We start from the raw sequence: 15,305 nt of genomic DNA on the forward strand, positions 1-15,305 counted from the left end.
GTGGGTGGGTGGGTGGGTGAGTGGGTGGGTGGGTGGGTGGGTGAGTGGGTGGGTGGGTGGGTGGGTGGGTGGGTGAGTGGGTGGGTGGGTGAGTGGGTGGGTGGGTGAGTGGGTGGGTGAACAAGCGAGCGCTGATCCAGTGCGCCAAGGACATTGCCAAGGCCTCGGATGAGGTCACGGGGCTGGCCAAGGAGGTGGCCAAGCAGTGCACAGACAAGCGGATACGCACCAACCTCCTGCAGGTAGTGGGGGGGTGGGTGGGTGGGTGAGTGGGTGGGTGGGTGGGTGAGTGGGTGGGTGGGTGGGTGGGTGAGTGGGTGGGTGGGTGAGTGAGTGGGTGGGTGGGTGAGTGGGTGAGTGGGTGGGTGGGTGAGTGGGTGGGTGGGTGGGTGAGTGGGTGGGTGGGTGGGTGAGTGGGTGGGTGGGTGGTGGGTGGTGGGTGGGTGGGTGGGTGGTGTGGTGGGTGGGTGAGTGGGTGGGTGGGTGGTGTGGGTGGGTGAGTGGGTGGGTGGGTGGGTGGGTGGGTGAGTGGGTGAGTGGGTGGTGGGTGGGTGGGTGAGGTGAGTGGGTGGGGTGGGTGGGTGGGTGAGTGGGTGGGTGAACAAGCGAGCGCTGATCCAGTGCGCCAAGGACATTGCCAAGGCCTCGGATGAGGTCACGGGGCTGGCCAAGGAGGTGGCCAAGCAGTGCACAGACAAGCGGATACGCACCAACCTCCTGCAGGGAGTGGGTGGTGGGTGAGTGGGTGGGTGGGTGAGTGGGTGGGTGGGTGGGTGAGTGGGTGGGTGGGTGAGTGGGTGGGGTGGGTGAGTGGGTGGGTGGGTGAGTGGGTGGGTGGGTGAGTGGGTGGGTGGGTGAGCGGGTGAGTGGGTGGGCGGGTGAGTGGGTGGCGGGTGAGCGGGTGGGCGGGTGGGCGGTGTGAGCGGGTGGGTGGGTGAGCGGGTGAGTGGGTGGGTGAATGAGCGGCTGAGTGGGTGGGTGAGTGGGCGGGGTGGGTGGGTGGGTGGGTGAGTGGGTGGGTGAGTGTGAGCGGCTGAGTGGGTGGGTGAGTGGGCGGGTGGGTGGGTGGGTGAGTGGGGGTGGGTGGGTGGGTGAGTGGGTGGGTGAGTGGGTGGGTGGGTGGGTGAATGGGTGAATGGGTGGGTGGGTGGGTGGGTGAATGGGTGGGTGGGTGGGTGGGTGGGTGAATGGGTGGGTGGGTGGGTGGGTGGGTGAATGGGTGGGTGGGTGGGTGGGTGAATGGGTGGGTGGGTGGGTGGGTGAATGGGTGGGTGGGTGGTGGGTGAATGGGTGGGTGGTGGGTGGGTTGAATGGGTGGGTGGTGGGTGGGTGAATGGTGGGTGAATGGGTGGGTGGGTGGGTGGGTGAATGGGTGGGTGGGTGGGGGGTGAATGGGTGGGTGGGTGGGTGAATGGGTGGGTGGGTGGGTGGGTGAATGGGTGGGTGGGTGGGTGGGTGAATGGGTGGGTGGGTGGGTGGGTGGGTGAATGGGTGGGTGGGTGGGTGGGTGAATGGGTGAATGGGTGGGTGGGTGAATGGGTGGGTGGGTGGGTGAATGGGTGGGTGGGTGGGTGGGTGAATGAATGGGTGGGTGGGTGGGTGGGTGAATGGGTGGGTGGGTGGTGGGTGGGTGAATGGGTGGGTGGGTGGGTGGATGAATGGGTGGGTGGGTGGGTGGGTGAATGGGTGGGTGGGTGGGTGAATGGGTGGGTGGGTGGGTGAATGGGTGGGTGGGTGGTGATTGGTGGGTGGGTGGGTGGGTGAGTGGGTGGGTGGGTGGGTGGGTGGGTGAGTGGGTGGTGGGTGAGTGGGTGGGTGGGTGGGTGAATGGGTGGGTGGGTGAATGGGTGGGTGGGTGGGTGAATGGGTGGGTGGGTGGGTGGGTGGGTGAATGGGTGGGTGGGTGGGTGGGTGGGTGAATGGGTGGGTGGGTGGGTGGGTGAATGGGTGGGTGGGTGGGTGGGTGAATGGGTGGGTGGGTGGGTGGGTGAATGGGTGGGTGGGTGGGTGGGTGAATGGGTGGGTGGGTGGGTGAATGGATGGGTGAGTAGGTGGGTGGGTGGGTGGGTGAATGGGTGGGTGGGTGGGTGTCACCTCATGTCTCCAAGCTGCTAATCTGTGGTGAGGAATCCACAGGAAAAATGCCAACTCTACTCACTACTCCCTTCCTTCTCATCCCCCCCCCTCCCCTTCCCCCCCCCCTCCCCTCCCCCCCCCTCCCCCCCCCTCCCCCCCCCTCCCCCCCCCCTCCCCCCACTCCCCTCTCCCTCTCCCCTCCCCCCACAGGTTTGTGAGCGGATCCCCACCATCTCCACGCAGCTCAAGATCCTGTCGACCGTCAAGGCGACGATGCTGGGTCGCACCAACATCAGTGATGAGGAGTCTGAGCAGGTACTAACTAACTAGTACTAGTTAGTACTACTCACTTAGTACTACTAACTTAGTACTACTAACTTAGTACTACTAACTTAGTACTGCTAACTTAGTACTACTAACTTAGTACTACTAACTTAGTACTACTAACTTAGTACTACTAACTTAGTACTACTAACTTAGTACTACTAACTTAGTACTACTAACTTAGTACTACTAACTACTACCACTACTCACCACCATGCTGGGTCTGAGTCTCTCCCCGTGTCTCTCTCTCTCTCCCCGTGTCTCTCTCTCTCTCTCCCCGTGTCTCTCTCTCTCTCTCCCCGTGTCTCTCTCTCTCTCTCCCCGTGTCTCTCTCCCGTGTCTCTCTCTCCTCCCCGTGTCTCTCTCTCTCTCTCCCCGTGTCTCTCTCTCTCTCTCTCCCCGTGTCTCTCTCTCTCTCCCCGTGTCTCTCTCTCTCTCTCCCCGTGTCTCTCTCTCTCTCCCCGTGTCTCTCTCTCTTCTCTCCCCGTGTCTCTCTCTCTCTCCCCGTGTCTCTCTCTCTCTCTCCCCGTGTCTCTCTCTCTCTCTCCCCGTGTCTCTCCCCGTGTCTCTCTCCCCGTGTCTCTCTCTCTCCCCGTGTCTCTCTCTCTCCCCGTGTCTCTCTCTCTCCCCCGTGTCCTCTCTCTCTCTCCCCGTGTCTCTCTCTCTCTCTCCCCGTGTCTCTCTCTCTCTCTGCCCCCCGTGTCTCTCTCTCTCTCCCCGTGTCTCTCCCCGTGTCTCTCTCTCTCTCCCCGTGTCTCTCTCTCTCTCTCCCCGTGTCTCTCTCTCTCTCCCCGTGTCTCTCTCTCTCTCCCCGTGTCTCTCTCTCTCTCTCCCCGTGTCTCTCTCTCTCTCCCCGTGTCTCTCTCTCTCTCTCCCCGTGTCTCTCTCTCTCTCCCCGTGTCTCTCTCTCTCTCTCCCCGTTGTCTCTCTCTCTCTCTCCCCGTGTCTCTCTCTCTCTCTCCCCGTGTCTCTCTCTCTCTCTCCCCGTGTCTCTCTCTCTCTCTCCCCGTGTCTCTCTCTTCTCTCTCTCCCCGTGTCTCTCTCTCTCCCCGTGTCTCTCCCCGTGTCTCTCTCCCCGTGTCTCTCTCTCTCCCCGTGTCTCTCTCTCTCCCCGTGTCTCTCTCTCTCCCCGTGTCTCTCTCTCTCCCCGTGTCTCTCTCTCTCTCCCCGTGTCTCTCTCTCTCTCCCCGTGTCTCTCTCTCTCTCTCTCCCCCCGTGTCTCTCTCTCTCCCCGTGTCTCTCCCCGTGTCTCTCTCTCTCTCCCCGTGTGTCTCTCTCTCTCCCCGTGTGTCTCTCTCTCTCTCCCCGTGTCTCTCTCTCTCTCCCCGTGTCTCTCTCTCTCTCTCCCCGTGTCTCTCCCCGTGTCTCTCTCCCCGTGTCTCTCTCTCTCCCCGTGTCTCTCTCTCTCCCCGTGTCTCTCTCTCTCCCCGTGTCTCTCTCTCTCTCCCCCGTGTCTCTCTCTCTCTCCCCGTGTCTCTCTCTCTCTCTCCTCCCCCCGTGTCTCTCTCTCTCCCCGTGTCTCTCCCCGTGTCTCTCTCTCTCTCCCGTGTCTCTCTCTCTCTCCCCGTGTCTCTCTCTCTCTCTCCCCGTGTCTCTCTCTCTCTCCCCGTGTCTCTCTCTCTCTCCCCGTGTCTCTCTCTCTCTCCCCGTGTCTCTCTCTCTCTCCCCGTGTCTCTCTCTCTCTCTCCCCGTGTCCTCTCTCTCTCCCCGTGTCTCTCCCCGTGTCTCTCTCTCTCTCCCCGTGTCTCTCTCTCTCTCCCCGTGTCTCTCTCTCTCTCTCCCCGTGTCTCTCTCTCTCTCTCCCCGTGTCTCTCTCTCTCTCTCCCCGTGTCTCTCTCTCTCTCCCCGTGTGTCTCTCTCTCTCTCCGTGTCTCTCTCTCTCTCCCCGTGTCTCTCTCTCTCTCCCCGTGTCTCTCTCTCTCTCTCTCCCCGTGTCTCTCTCTCTCCCCGTGTCTCTCCCCGTGTCTCTCTCTCTCTCCCCGTGTGTCTCTCTCTCTCTCCTCCGTGTGTCTCTCTCTCTCTCCCCGTGTCTCTCTCTCTCTCCCCGTGTCTCTCTCTCTCTCCCCGTGTCTCTCTCTCTCTCCCCGTGTCTCTCTCTCTCCCCGTGTCTCTCTCTCTCTCCCCGTGTCTCTCTCTCTCTCTCCCCGTGTCTCTCTCTCTCCCGTGTCTCTCCCCGTGTCTCTCTCTCTCTCCCCGTGTCTCTCTCTCATCCCCGTGTCTCTCCCCGTGTCTCTCTCTCTCTCCCCGTGTCTCTCTCTCTCTCCCCGTGTGTCTCTCTCTCTCTCCGTGTGTCTCTCTCTCTCCCGTGTCTCTCTCTCTCTCCCCGTGTCTCTCTCTCTCTCCCCCGTCTCTCTCTCTCTCCCCGTGTCTCTCTCTCTCTCTCCCCGTGTCTCTCTCTCTCTCTCCCCGTGTCTCTCTCTCTCTCCTCCCGTGTCTCTCTCTCTCCCCGTGTCTCTCCCCGTGTCTCTCTCTCCCCCCGTGTCTCTCTCCCCCCGTGTCTCTCTCCCCCCGTGTCTCTCTCCCCCCGTGTCTCTCCCCGTGTCTCTCTCACCCCGTGTCTCTCCCCGTGTCTATCTCTCACCCCGTGTCTCTCTCTCTCACCCCGTGTCTCTCTCCCCCCGTGTCTCTCTCCCCCGTGTCTCTCCCCGTGTCTCTCTCACCCCGTGTCTCTCCCCGTGTCTCTCTCTCTCTCACCCCGTGTCTCTCTCACCCCGTGTCTCTCTCTCTCACCCCGTGTCTCTCTCTCCGTGTCTCTCTCTCCCCGTGTCTCTCTCACCGTGTCTCTCTCTCCGTGTCTCTCTCTTTCCGTGTCTCTCTCACCGTGTCCTCTCTCACCGTGTCTCTCTCCCCGTGTCTCTCTCTCCGTGTCTTTCTCTCTCCCGTGTCTCTCTCCCCGTGTCTCTCTCCCCGTGTCTCTCTCCCCGTGTCTCTCTCTCCCCGTGTCTCTCTCTCCCCGTGTCTCTCTCCCCGTGTCTCTCTCTCCGTGTCTCTCCCCCCGTGTCTCTCTCCCCGTGTCTTTCTCTCTCCCCGTGTCTCTCTCCCCGTGTCTCTCTCCCCGTGTCTCTCTCTCCGTGTCTCTCCCCCCGTGTCTCTCTCCCCGTGTCTTTCTCTCTCCCCGTGTCTCTCTCCCCGTGTCTCTCTCCCCGTGTCTCTCTCTCCGTGTCTCTCCCCCCGTGTCTCTCCCCCGTGTCTCTCCCCCCGTGTCTCTCTCCCCCCGTGTCTCTCTCCCCCGTGTCTCTCTCCCCCCGTGTCTCTCTCACCCCGTGTCTCTCTCACCCGTGTCTCTCTCCCCGTGTCTCTCTCTCCGTGTCTCTCTCTCCCCGTGTCTCTCTCAACCGTGTCTCTCTCTCTCCGTGTCTCTCTCTCCGTGTCTCTCTCACCCCGTGTCTCTCCCCCGTGTCTCTCTCCCCGTGTCTCTCCCCCCGTGTCTCTCCCCCCGTGTCTCTCTCCCGTGTCTCTCTCCCCGTGTCTCTCTCTCCGTGTCTCTCTCTCCGTGTCTCTCTCTTTCCGTGTCTCTCTCTCCGTGTCTCTCTCCCCCCGTGTCTCTCTCACCCCGTGTCTCTCTCTCCGTGTCTCTCTCTCTCCGTGTCTCTCTCCTCCGTGTCTCTCTCACCCCGTGTCTCTCTCCCCGTGTCTCTCTCTCCCGTGTCTTCTCTCCCCCGTGTCTCTCTCCCCGTGTCTCTCTCCCCCGTGTCTCTCTCCCCGTGTCTTTCTCTCTCCCCGTGTCTTTCTCTCTCCCCGTGTCTTCTCTCTCCCGTGTCTCTCTCCCCGTGTCTCTCTCCCCGTGTCTCTCTCTCCCCGTGTCTCTCTCTCCCCCGTGTCTCTCTCCCCGTGTCTCTCTCCCCCCGTGTCTCTCTCCCCGTGTTTCTCTCCCGTGTCTCTCTCCCCGTGTCTCTCTCCCCGTGTCTCTCTCCCCGTGTCTCTCTCCCCGTGTCCTCTCTCCCCGTGTCTCTCTCCCCGTGTCTCTCTCCCCGTGTCTCTCTCTCCCCGTGTCTCTCTCTCCACCGTGTCTCCTCTCTCACCGTGTCTCTCTCACCCGTGTCTCTCTCCCCCCGTGTCTCTCTCCCCCCGTGTCTCTCTCACCCCGTGTCTCTCCCCGTGTCTCTCTCACCCGTGTCTCTCTCCTCTCTCTCTCTCACCCCGTGTCTCTCTCTCACCCCGTGTCTCTCCCCGTGTCTCTCTCTCACCCCGTGTCTCTCTCCTCTCACCCCGTGTCTCTCTCACCCCCGTGTCTCTCTCTCTCCCCGTGTCTCTCTCTCTCTCTCTCACCCCGTGTCTCTCTCTCACCCCGTGTCTCTCCCCGTGTCTCTCTCTCACCCCCGTGTCTCTCTCTCTCACCCCGTGTCTCTCTCACCCCGTGTCTCTCTCTCTCCCCGTGTCTCTCTCTCTCTCTCACCCCGTGTCTCTCTCACCCCGTGTCTCTCTCCCCGCCGTGTCTCTCTCTCACTCACCCCGTGTCTCTCTCTCACTCACCTCGTGTCTCTCTCTCTCCGTGTCTCTGTCTCTCTCTCTCTCACCGTGTCTCTCTCTCACCCCGTGTCTCTCACCCCGTGTCTCTCTCTCTCCCCGTGTCTCTCTCTCTCACCCCGTGTCTCTCACCCCGTGTCTCTCTCTCTCTCCGTGTCTCTCTCTCTCACCCCGTGTCTCTCACCCCGTGTCTCTCTCTCACTCACCCCGTGTCTCTCTCTCTCTCCGTGTCTCTGTCTCTCTCTCTCCCCGTGTCTCTGTCTCTCTCTCTCCCCGTGTCTCTGTCTCTCTCTCTCTCCGTGTCTCTGTCTCTCTCTCTCCCCGTGTCTCTGTCTCTCTCTCTCCCCGTGTCTCTCTCTCTCCCCGTGTCTCTCTCTCTCTCTCACCCCGTGTCTCTCTCCCCGTGTCTCTCACCCCGTGTCTCTCTCTCTCCCCGTGTCTCTCTCTCTCTCTCACCCCGTGTCTCTCTCACCCCGTGTCTCTCTCCCCGCCGTGTCTCTCTCTCACTCACCCCGTGTCTCTCTCTCACTCACCTCGTGTCTCTCTCTCTCCGTGTCTCTGTCTCTCTCTCTCTCCGTGTCTCTGTCTCTCTCTCTCCCCGTGTCTCTCACCCCGTGTCTCTCTCTCTCCCCGTGTCTCTCACCCCGTGTCTCTCTCTCTCCCCGTGTCTCTCACCCCGTGTCTCTCTCTCTCCCCGTGTCTCTCTCTCTCTCACCCCGTGTCTCTCACCCCGTGTCTCTCTCTCTCCCCGTGTCTCTCTCTCACTCACCCCGTGTCTCTCTCTCTCTCTCACCCCGTGTCTCTCTCTCTCCCCGTGTCTCTCACCCCGTGTCTCTCTCTCTCCCCGTGTCTCTCTCTCACCCCGTGTCTCTCACCCCGTGTCTCTCTCTCTCTCCCCGTGTCTCTCTCTCTCTCTCCCCATGTCTCACCCCGTGTCTCTCTCTCTCTCCGTGTCTCTGTCTCTCTCTCTCCCCGTGTCTCTCTCTCACTCACCCCGTGTCTCTCTCTCTCCCCGTGTCTCTCACCCCGTGTCTCTCTCTCTCCCCGTGTCTCTCTCTCTCACCCCGTGTCTCTCACCCCGTGTCTCTCTCTCTCCCCGTGTCTCTCTCTCTCTCACCCCGTGTCTCTCACCCCGTGTCTCTCTCTCCGTGTCTCTGTCTCTCTCTCTCTCCGTGTCTCTGTCTCTCTCTCTCTCACCGTGTCTCTCTCTCACCCCGTGTCTCTCACCCCGTGTCTCTCTCTCTCCCCGTGTCTCTCTCTCACCCCGTGTCTCTCACCCCGTGTCTCTCTCTCTCCCCGTGTCTCTCTCTCTCTCACCCCGTGTCTCTCACCCCGTGTCTCTCTCTCCGTGTCTCTGTCTCTCTCTCTCTCCGTGTCTCTGTCTCTCTCTCTCTCACCGTGTCTCTCTCTCCCCGTGTCTCTCTCCCCGTGTCTCTCTCTCTCCCCGTGTCTCTCACCCCGTGTCTCTCTCTCTCCCCGTGTCTCTCTCTCTCACCCCGTGTCTCTCACCCCGTGTCTCTCTCTCTCCCCGTGTCTCTCTCTCTCTCACCCCTTGTCTCTCACCCCGTGTCTCTCTCTCCGTGTCTCTGTCTCTCTCTCTCTCCGTGTCTCTGTCTCTCTCTCTCTCACCGTGTCTCTCTCTCACCCCGTGTCTCTCACCCCGTGTCTCTCTCTCTCCCCGTGTCTCTCTCTCTCACCCCGTGTCTCTCACCCCGTGTCTCTCTCTCTCCCCGTGTCTCTCTCTCTCCCCGTTTCTCTCACCCCGTGTCTCTCTCTCCGTGTCTCTGTCTCTCTCTCTCTCCGTGTCTCTGTCTCTCTCTCTCTCACCGTGTCTCTCTCTCACCCCGTGTCTCTCACCCCGTGTCTCTCTCTCTCCCCGTGTCTCTCTCTCTCTCACCCCGTGTCTCTCACCCCGTGTCTCTCTCTCTCTCCGTGTCTCTGTCTCTCTCTCTCTCCGTGTCTCTGTCTCTCTCTCTCTCACCGTGTCTCTCTCTCCCCGTGTCTCTCACCCCGTGTCTCTCTCTCTCCCCGTGTCTCTCTCTCTCACCCCGTGTCTCTCACCCCGTGTCTCTCTCTCTCCCCGTGTCTCTCTCTCTCCCCGTTTCTCTCACCCCGTGTCTCTCTCTCCGTGTCTCTGTCTCTCTCTCTCTCACCGTGTCTCTCTCTCACCCCGTGTCTCTCACCCCGTGTCTCTCTCTCTCCCCGTGTCTCTCTCTCTCTCACCCCGTGTCTCTCACCCCGTGTCTCTCTCTCTCCCCGTGTCTCTCTCTCTCACCCCCCGTGTCTCTCACCCCGTGTCTCTCTCTCCGTGTCTCTGTCTCTCTCTCTCTCACCGTGTCTCTGTCTCTCTCTCTCTCTCACCGTGTCTCTCTCTCTCCCCGTGTCTCTCTCCCCGTGTCTCTCTCTCTCCCCGTGTCTCTCTCTCTCTCACCGTGTCTCTCACCCCGTGTCTCTCTCTCTCCCCGTGTCTCTCACTCACCCCGTGTCTCTCTCTCTCCCCGTGTCTCTCACCCCGTGTCTCTCTCTCTCCCCGTGTCTCTCTCTCTCTCACCGTGTCTCTCACCCCGTGTCTCTCTCTCTCCCCGTGTCTCTCACTCACCCCGTGTCTCTCTCTCTCCCCGTGTCTCTCACCCCGTGTCTCTCTCTCTCTCTCCGTGTCTCTCTCTCTCCCCGTGTCTCTCTCTCTCACCCCGTGTCTCTCTCCCCGTGTCTCTCTCCCCGTGTCTCTCTCTCCCCGTGTCTCTCTCCCCGTGTCTCTCTCTCTCCCCGTGTCTCTCACCCCGTGTCTCTCTCACCAGGCCACCGAGATGCTGGTTCACAATGCGCAGAACCTGATGCAGTCCGTTAAGGAGACGGTGCGTGAGGCCGAGGCGGCGTCCATCAAGATTCGCACCGACGCTGGCCTCGCGCTGCGATGGGTGCGCAAGACGCCCTGGTACCAGTGACGGACAACGGCCCGGTGCCGCCAGTGATAGACAAACACGGGGGGAGAGACACGGGGAGAGAGACACGGGGAGAGAGACACGGGGAGAGAGACACGGGGAGAGAGACACGGGGAGAGAGACACGGGGAGAGAGACACGGGGAGAGAGACACGGGGGGGGGGGGGGTGTGGGAGAGAGACATGGGGGGAGAGACACGGGGGGAGAGACACACGGGGAGAGAGACTGAGAGACACAGGGAGAGAGACACGGGGAGAGACACGGGGGGGGGGGGGTGTGGGAGAGAGACACGGGGAGAGACACGGGGAGACAGACAGAGAGACACGGGGAGAGAGACACGGGGAGAGAGAGACACGGGGGGGGGGGGAGAGACACGGGGAGAGACACGAAGAGAGACACGGGGGGAGAGACACGGGGGGGGGGGTGTGGGAGAGAGACATGGGGGGAGAGACACGGGGGGAGAGACGCGGGGAGAGAGACACGGGGGGGGGGGGTGTGGGAGAGAGACATGGGGGGAGAGACACGGGGAGAGACACGGGGAGAGAGACTGAGAGACACAGGGAGAGAGACACGGGGAGAGACACGGGGGGGGGGGGGGTGTGGGAGAGAGACACGGGGAGAGACACGGGGAGACAGACAGAGAGACACGGGGAGAGAGACACGGGGAGAGAGAGACACGGGGGGGGGGGGAGAGACACGAAGAGAGACACGGGGGGAGAGACACGGAGGGAGAGACACGGGGAGAGAGACACGGGGAGAGAGACACGGGGAGAGAGACACGGGGGGGGGGGGTGTGGGAGAGAGACATGGGGGGAGAGACACGGGGGGAGAGACACACGGGGAGAGAGACGGAGAGACACAGGGAGAGAGACACGGGGAGAGAGAGACACGGGGGGGGGGGGAGAGACACGGGGAGAGACACGAAGAGAGACACGGGGGGAGAGACACGGGGGGAGAGACACGGGGGGAGAGACACGGGGAGAGAGACACGGGGAGAGAGACACGGGGAGAGAGACACGGGGAGAGAGACACGGGGAGAGAGACACGGGGGGGGGGGGTGTGGGAGAGAGACATGGGGGGAGAGACACGGGGAGAGACACACGGGGAGAGAGACGGAGAGACACAGGGAGAGAGACACGGGGAGAGAGAGACACGGGGGGGGGGGGAGAGACACGGGGAGAGACACGAAGAGAGACACGGGGGGAGAGACACGGGGGGAGAGACACGGGAGGAGAGACACGGGGAGAGAGACACGAAGAGAGACACGGAGAGAAAGACACGGGGAGAGAGACACGGGGAGAGACACGGGGGGAGAGACACGGGGAGACATGGAGGGAGAGAGACGGAGAGACACAGGGAGAGAGAAAGACACGGGGAGAGAGACACGGGGAGAGACACGGGGTGGGGGGAGAGACACGGGGAGAGACGGGGGGGGGGGGGGGAGAGACACAGGGAGAGACACGGGGGGAGAGACACGGGGGGAAAGACACAGGGGTAGAGAGACACGGGGGGGAGGAGAGAGACACACGGGGAGAGACACGGGGGGATGGGGGGAGACTAAGGCGTTGAGGTATAGAGTCACAGACAGACACAGACACACACAGAGACACTCAGATGTTGAGGTTTAGAGTCACAGAGAGACACAGACACACACACAGACACTCAGATGTTGAGGTATAGAGTCAGAGAGACACAGACACACACACAGACACTCAGATGTTGAGGTTTAGAGTCACAGAGAGACACAGACACACACACAGACACTCAGATGTTGAGGTTTAGAGTCACAGAGAGACACAGACACACACACAGACACTCAGATGTTGAGGTATAGAGTCACAGAGAGACACAGACACACACACAGACACTCAGATGTTGAGGTTTAGAGTCACAGAGAGACACAGACACACACAGAGACACACAGAGACACACAGATGTTGAGGTTTAGAGTCACAGAGAGACACAGACACACACACAGACACTCAGATGTTGAGGTATAGAGTCGCAGAGAGACACAGACACACACACAGACACTCAGATGTTGAGGTTTAGAGTCGCAGAGAGACACAGACACACACACAGACACTCAGATGTTGAGGTTTAGAGTCACAGAGAGACACGGAGAGAGACACACACAGACACTCAGATGTTGAGGTTTAGAGTCACAGAGAGACACAGACACACACAGACACTCAGATGTTGAGGTTTAGAGTCACAGAGAGACACAGAGACACACAGAGACACTCAGATGTTGAGGTATAGAGTCACAGAGAGACACAGACACACACACAGACACTCAGATGTTGAGGTATAGAGTCGCAGAGAGACACAGACACACACAGACACTCAGATGTTGAGGTTTAGAGTCACAGAGAGACACAGACACACACACAGACACTCAGATGTTGAGGTTTAGAGTCACAGAGAGACACAGACACAGACACTCAGATGTTGAGGTATAGAGTCACAGAGAGACACAGACACACACAGAGACACTCAGATGTTGAGGTTTAGAGTCACAGAGAGACACAGACACACACACAGACACTCAGATGTTGAGGTTTAGAGTCACAGAGAGACACAGAGACACAGAGACACTCAGATGTTGAGGTTTAGAGTCACAGAGAGACACAGACACACACACAGAGACACTCAGATGTTGAGGTTTAGAGTCACAGAGAGACACAGAGACACACACAGACACTCAGATGTTGAGGTTTAGAGTCACAGACAGACACAGAGACACACACAGACACTCAGATGTTGAGGTTTAGAGTCACAGACAGACACAGACACACACACAGACACTCAGATGTTGAGGTTTAGAGTCACAGAGAGACACAGAGACACACACAGAGACACTCAGATGTTGAAGTATAGAGTCACAGAGAGACACAGAGACACACACAGACACTCAGATGTTGAGGTTTAGAGTCACAGACAGACACAGACACACACACAGACACTCAGATGTTGAGGTTTAGAGTCACAGAGAGACACAGACACACACAGAGACACTCAGATGTTGAGGTTTAGAGTCACAGAGAGACACAGACACACACACACAGACACTCAGATGTTGAGGTTTAGAGTCACAGAGAGACACAGAGACACACACAGACACTCAGATGTTGAGGTTTAGAGTCACAGAGAGACACAGACACACACACAGACACTCAGATGTTGAGGTTTAGAGTCACAGACAGACACAGACACACACACAGACACTCAGATGTTGAGGTTTAGAGTCACAGAGAGACACAGAGACACAGAGACACTCAGATGTTGAGGTTTAGAGTCGCAGAGAGACACAGACACACACAGAGACACTCAGATGTTGAGGTTTAGAGTCGCAGAGAGACACAGACACACACACAGACACTCAGATGTTGAGGTTTAGAGTCGCAGAGAGACACAGACACACACAGAGACACTCAGATGTTGAGGTTTAGAGTCACAGAGAGACACAGAGACACACACAGACACTCAGATGTTGAGGTTTAGAGTCGCAGAGAGACACAGACACACACAGAGACACTCAGATGTTGAGGTTTAGAGTCGCAGAGAGACACAGACACACACACAGACACTCAGATGTTGAGGTTTAGAGTCACAGAGAGACACAGAGACACACACAGAGACACTCAGATGTTGAGGTTTAGAGTCGCAGAGAGACACAGACACACACACAGACACTCAGATGTTGAGGTTTAGAGTCACAGAGAGACACAGACACACACAGAGACACTCAGATGTTGAGGTTTAGAGTCGCAGAGAGACACAGACACACACAGAGACACTCAGATGTTGAGGTTTAGAGTCACAGAGAGACACAGACACACACACAGACACTCAGATGTTGAGGTATAGAGTCACAGAGAGACACAGACACACAGACACTCAGATGTTGGGGTTTAGAGTCACAGAGAGACACAGACACACACAGAGACACTCAGATGTTGAGGTATAGAGTCACAGAGAGACACAGACACACACACAGACACTCAGATGTTGAGGTTTAGAGTCACAGAGAGACACAGACACACACAGACACTCAGATGTTGAGGTTTAGAGTCACAGAGAGACACAGACACACACACAGACACTAAGATGTCCAACCTTGTTGCTTGGGGGAAGAGTTCACGATGGCCGTGTGGGTGGGTGGGGTTCACGGTGTCCATGTGGGTGGGTGGGGTTCACTGTGTCACTCACCCACACACTCACCCACACACTCACCCATCCACTCACTCACCCACCCATTCACCCACTCACTCACCCACTCACTCCCCCACCCACCCACCCACTTATTCACTCACCCACTCACACACACACTCACCCACACACTCACCCACACACTCACCCACACACTCACCCACACACTCACCCACACACCCATCCACCCACTCATCCACTTATCCACTCACTCACCCATCCACCCACTCACCCATCCATTCACTCAACCATCATCTCACACACTCACTCTCTTGCCCACCCACCCATTCACCCACTCACTCACCCACTCACTCACCCACTCACTCACCCACTCACTCACCCACTCACTCACCCACCCACTCACCCACTCACTCACCCACCCACTCACCCACCCACTCACCCACTCACACACCCACCCACCCACTCTCTCACTCTCTCACCCACTCACTCACCCACCCACTCACCCACCCACTCACCCACTCACACACCCACCCACTCTCTCACTCACTCACCCACTCACCCACCCACTCACCCATCGACTCACTCACCCACTCACTCACTCACTCTCTCACCCACCCACTCACCCACCCACTCACCCACCCACTCACTCACCCACCCACTCACCCACCCACTCACTCTCTCACTCTCTCACCCACTCACTCACCCACCCACTCACACACCCACCCACTCACACACCCACACACCCACCCACTCTCTCACTCACCCACTCACCCACCCACTCACCCATCGACTCACTCACCCACCCACTCTCTCACTCTCTCACCCACTCACTCACCCACCCACTCACTCACCCACCCACTCACACACCCACCCACTCTCTCACTCACCCACTCACCCACCCACTCACCCATCGACTCACTCACCCACTCACTCACTCACTCTCTCACCCACCCACTCACTCACCCACCCACCCACTCACCCACCCACTCACTCACCCACCCACCCACTCACTCACCCACTCACCCACTCACTCACCCACCACCCACTCACCCACCCACTCACTCACCCACCCACCCACCCACTCACTCACCCACCCACCCACCCACCCACCCACCCACCCACTCACCCACCCACCCACCCACCCACCCACTCACCCACTCACCCACCCACTCACTCACCCACCCACCCACCCACCCACCCACCCACTCACCCACCCACCCACCCACTCACTCACTCACCCACTCACTCACCCACCCACTCACCCACCCACTCACCCACTCACCCACTCACTCACCCACTCACCCACCCACTCACCCACTCACTC

General features: G+C 59.5%; 1 long non-coding RNA gene across 1 annotated transcript; it reads left to right on the top strand.

Annotated features, from left to right (window-relative positions):
• The first annotated feature begins 118 nt into the window (after nt 1-118).
• LOC144954267 (uncharacterized) lies at nt 119-9,932 on the top strand. Its single transcript, XR_013641119.1, has 3 exons — nt 119-242; nt 2,287-2,391; nt 9,666-9,932. It is a non-coding gene; the product is annotated as an uncharacterized LOC144954267 (long non-coding RNA).
• Nucleotides 9,933-15,305: the final 5,373 nt, after the last annotated feature.

This window comes from Lampetra fluviatilis, unplaced genomic scaffold (assembly GCF_964198595.1).
Source record: "Lampetra fluviatilis unplaced genomic scaffold, kcLamFluv1.1 SCAFFOLD_1459, whole genome shotgun sequence".
Taxonomy (NCBI): domain Eukaryota; kingdom Metazoa; phylum Chordata; class Hyperoartia; order Petromyzontiformes; family Petromyzontidae; genus Lampetra; species Lampetra fluviatilis.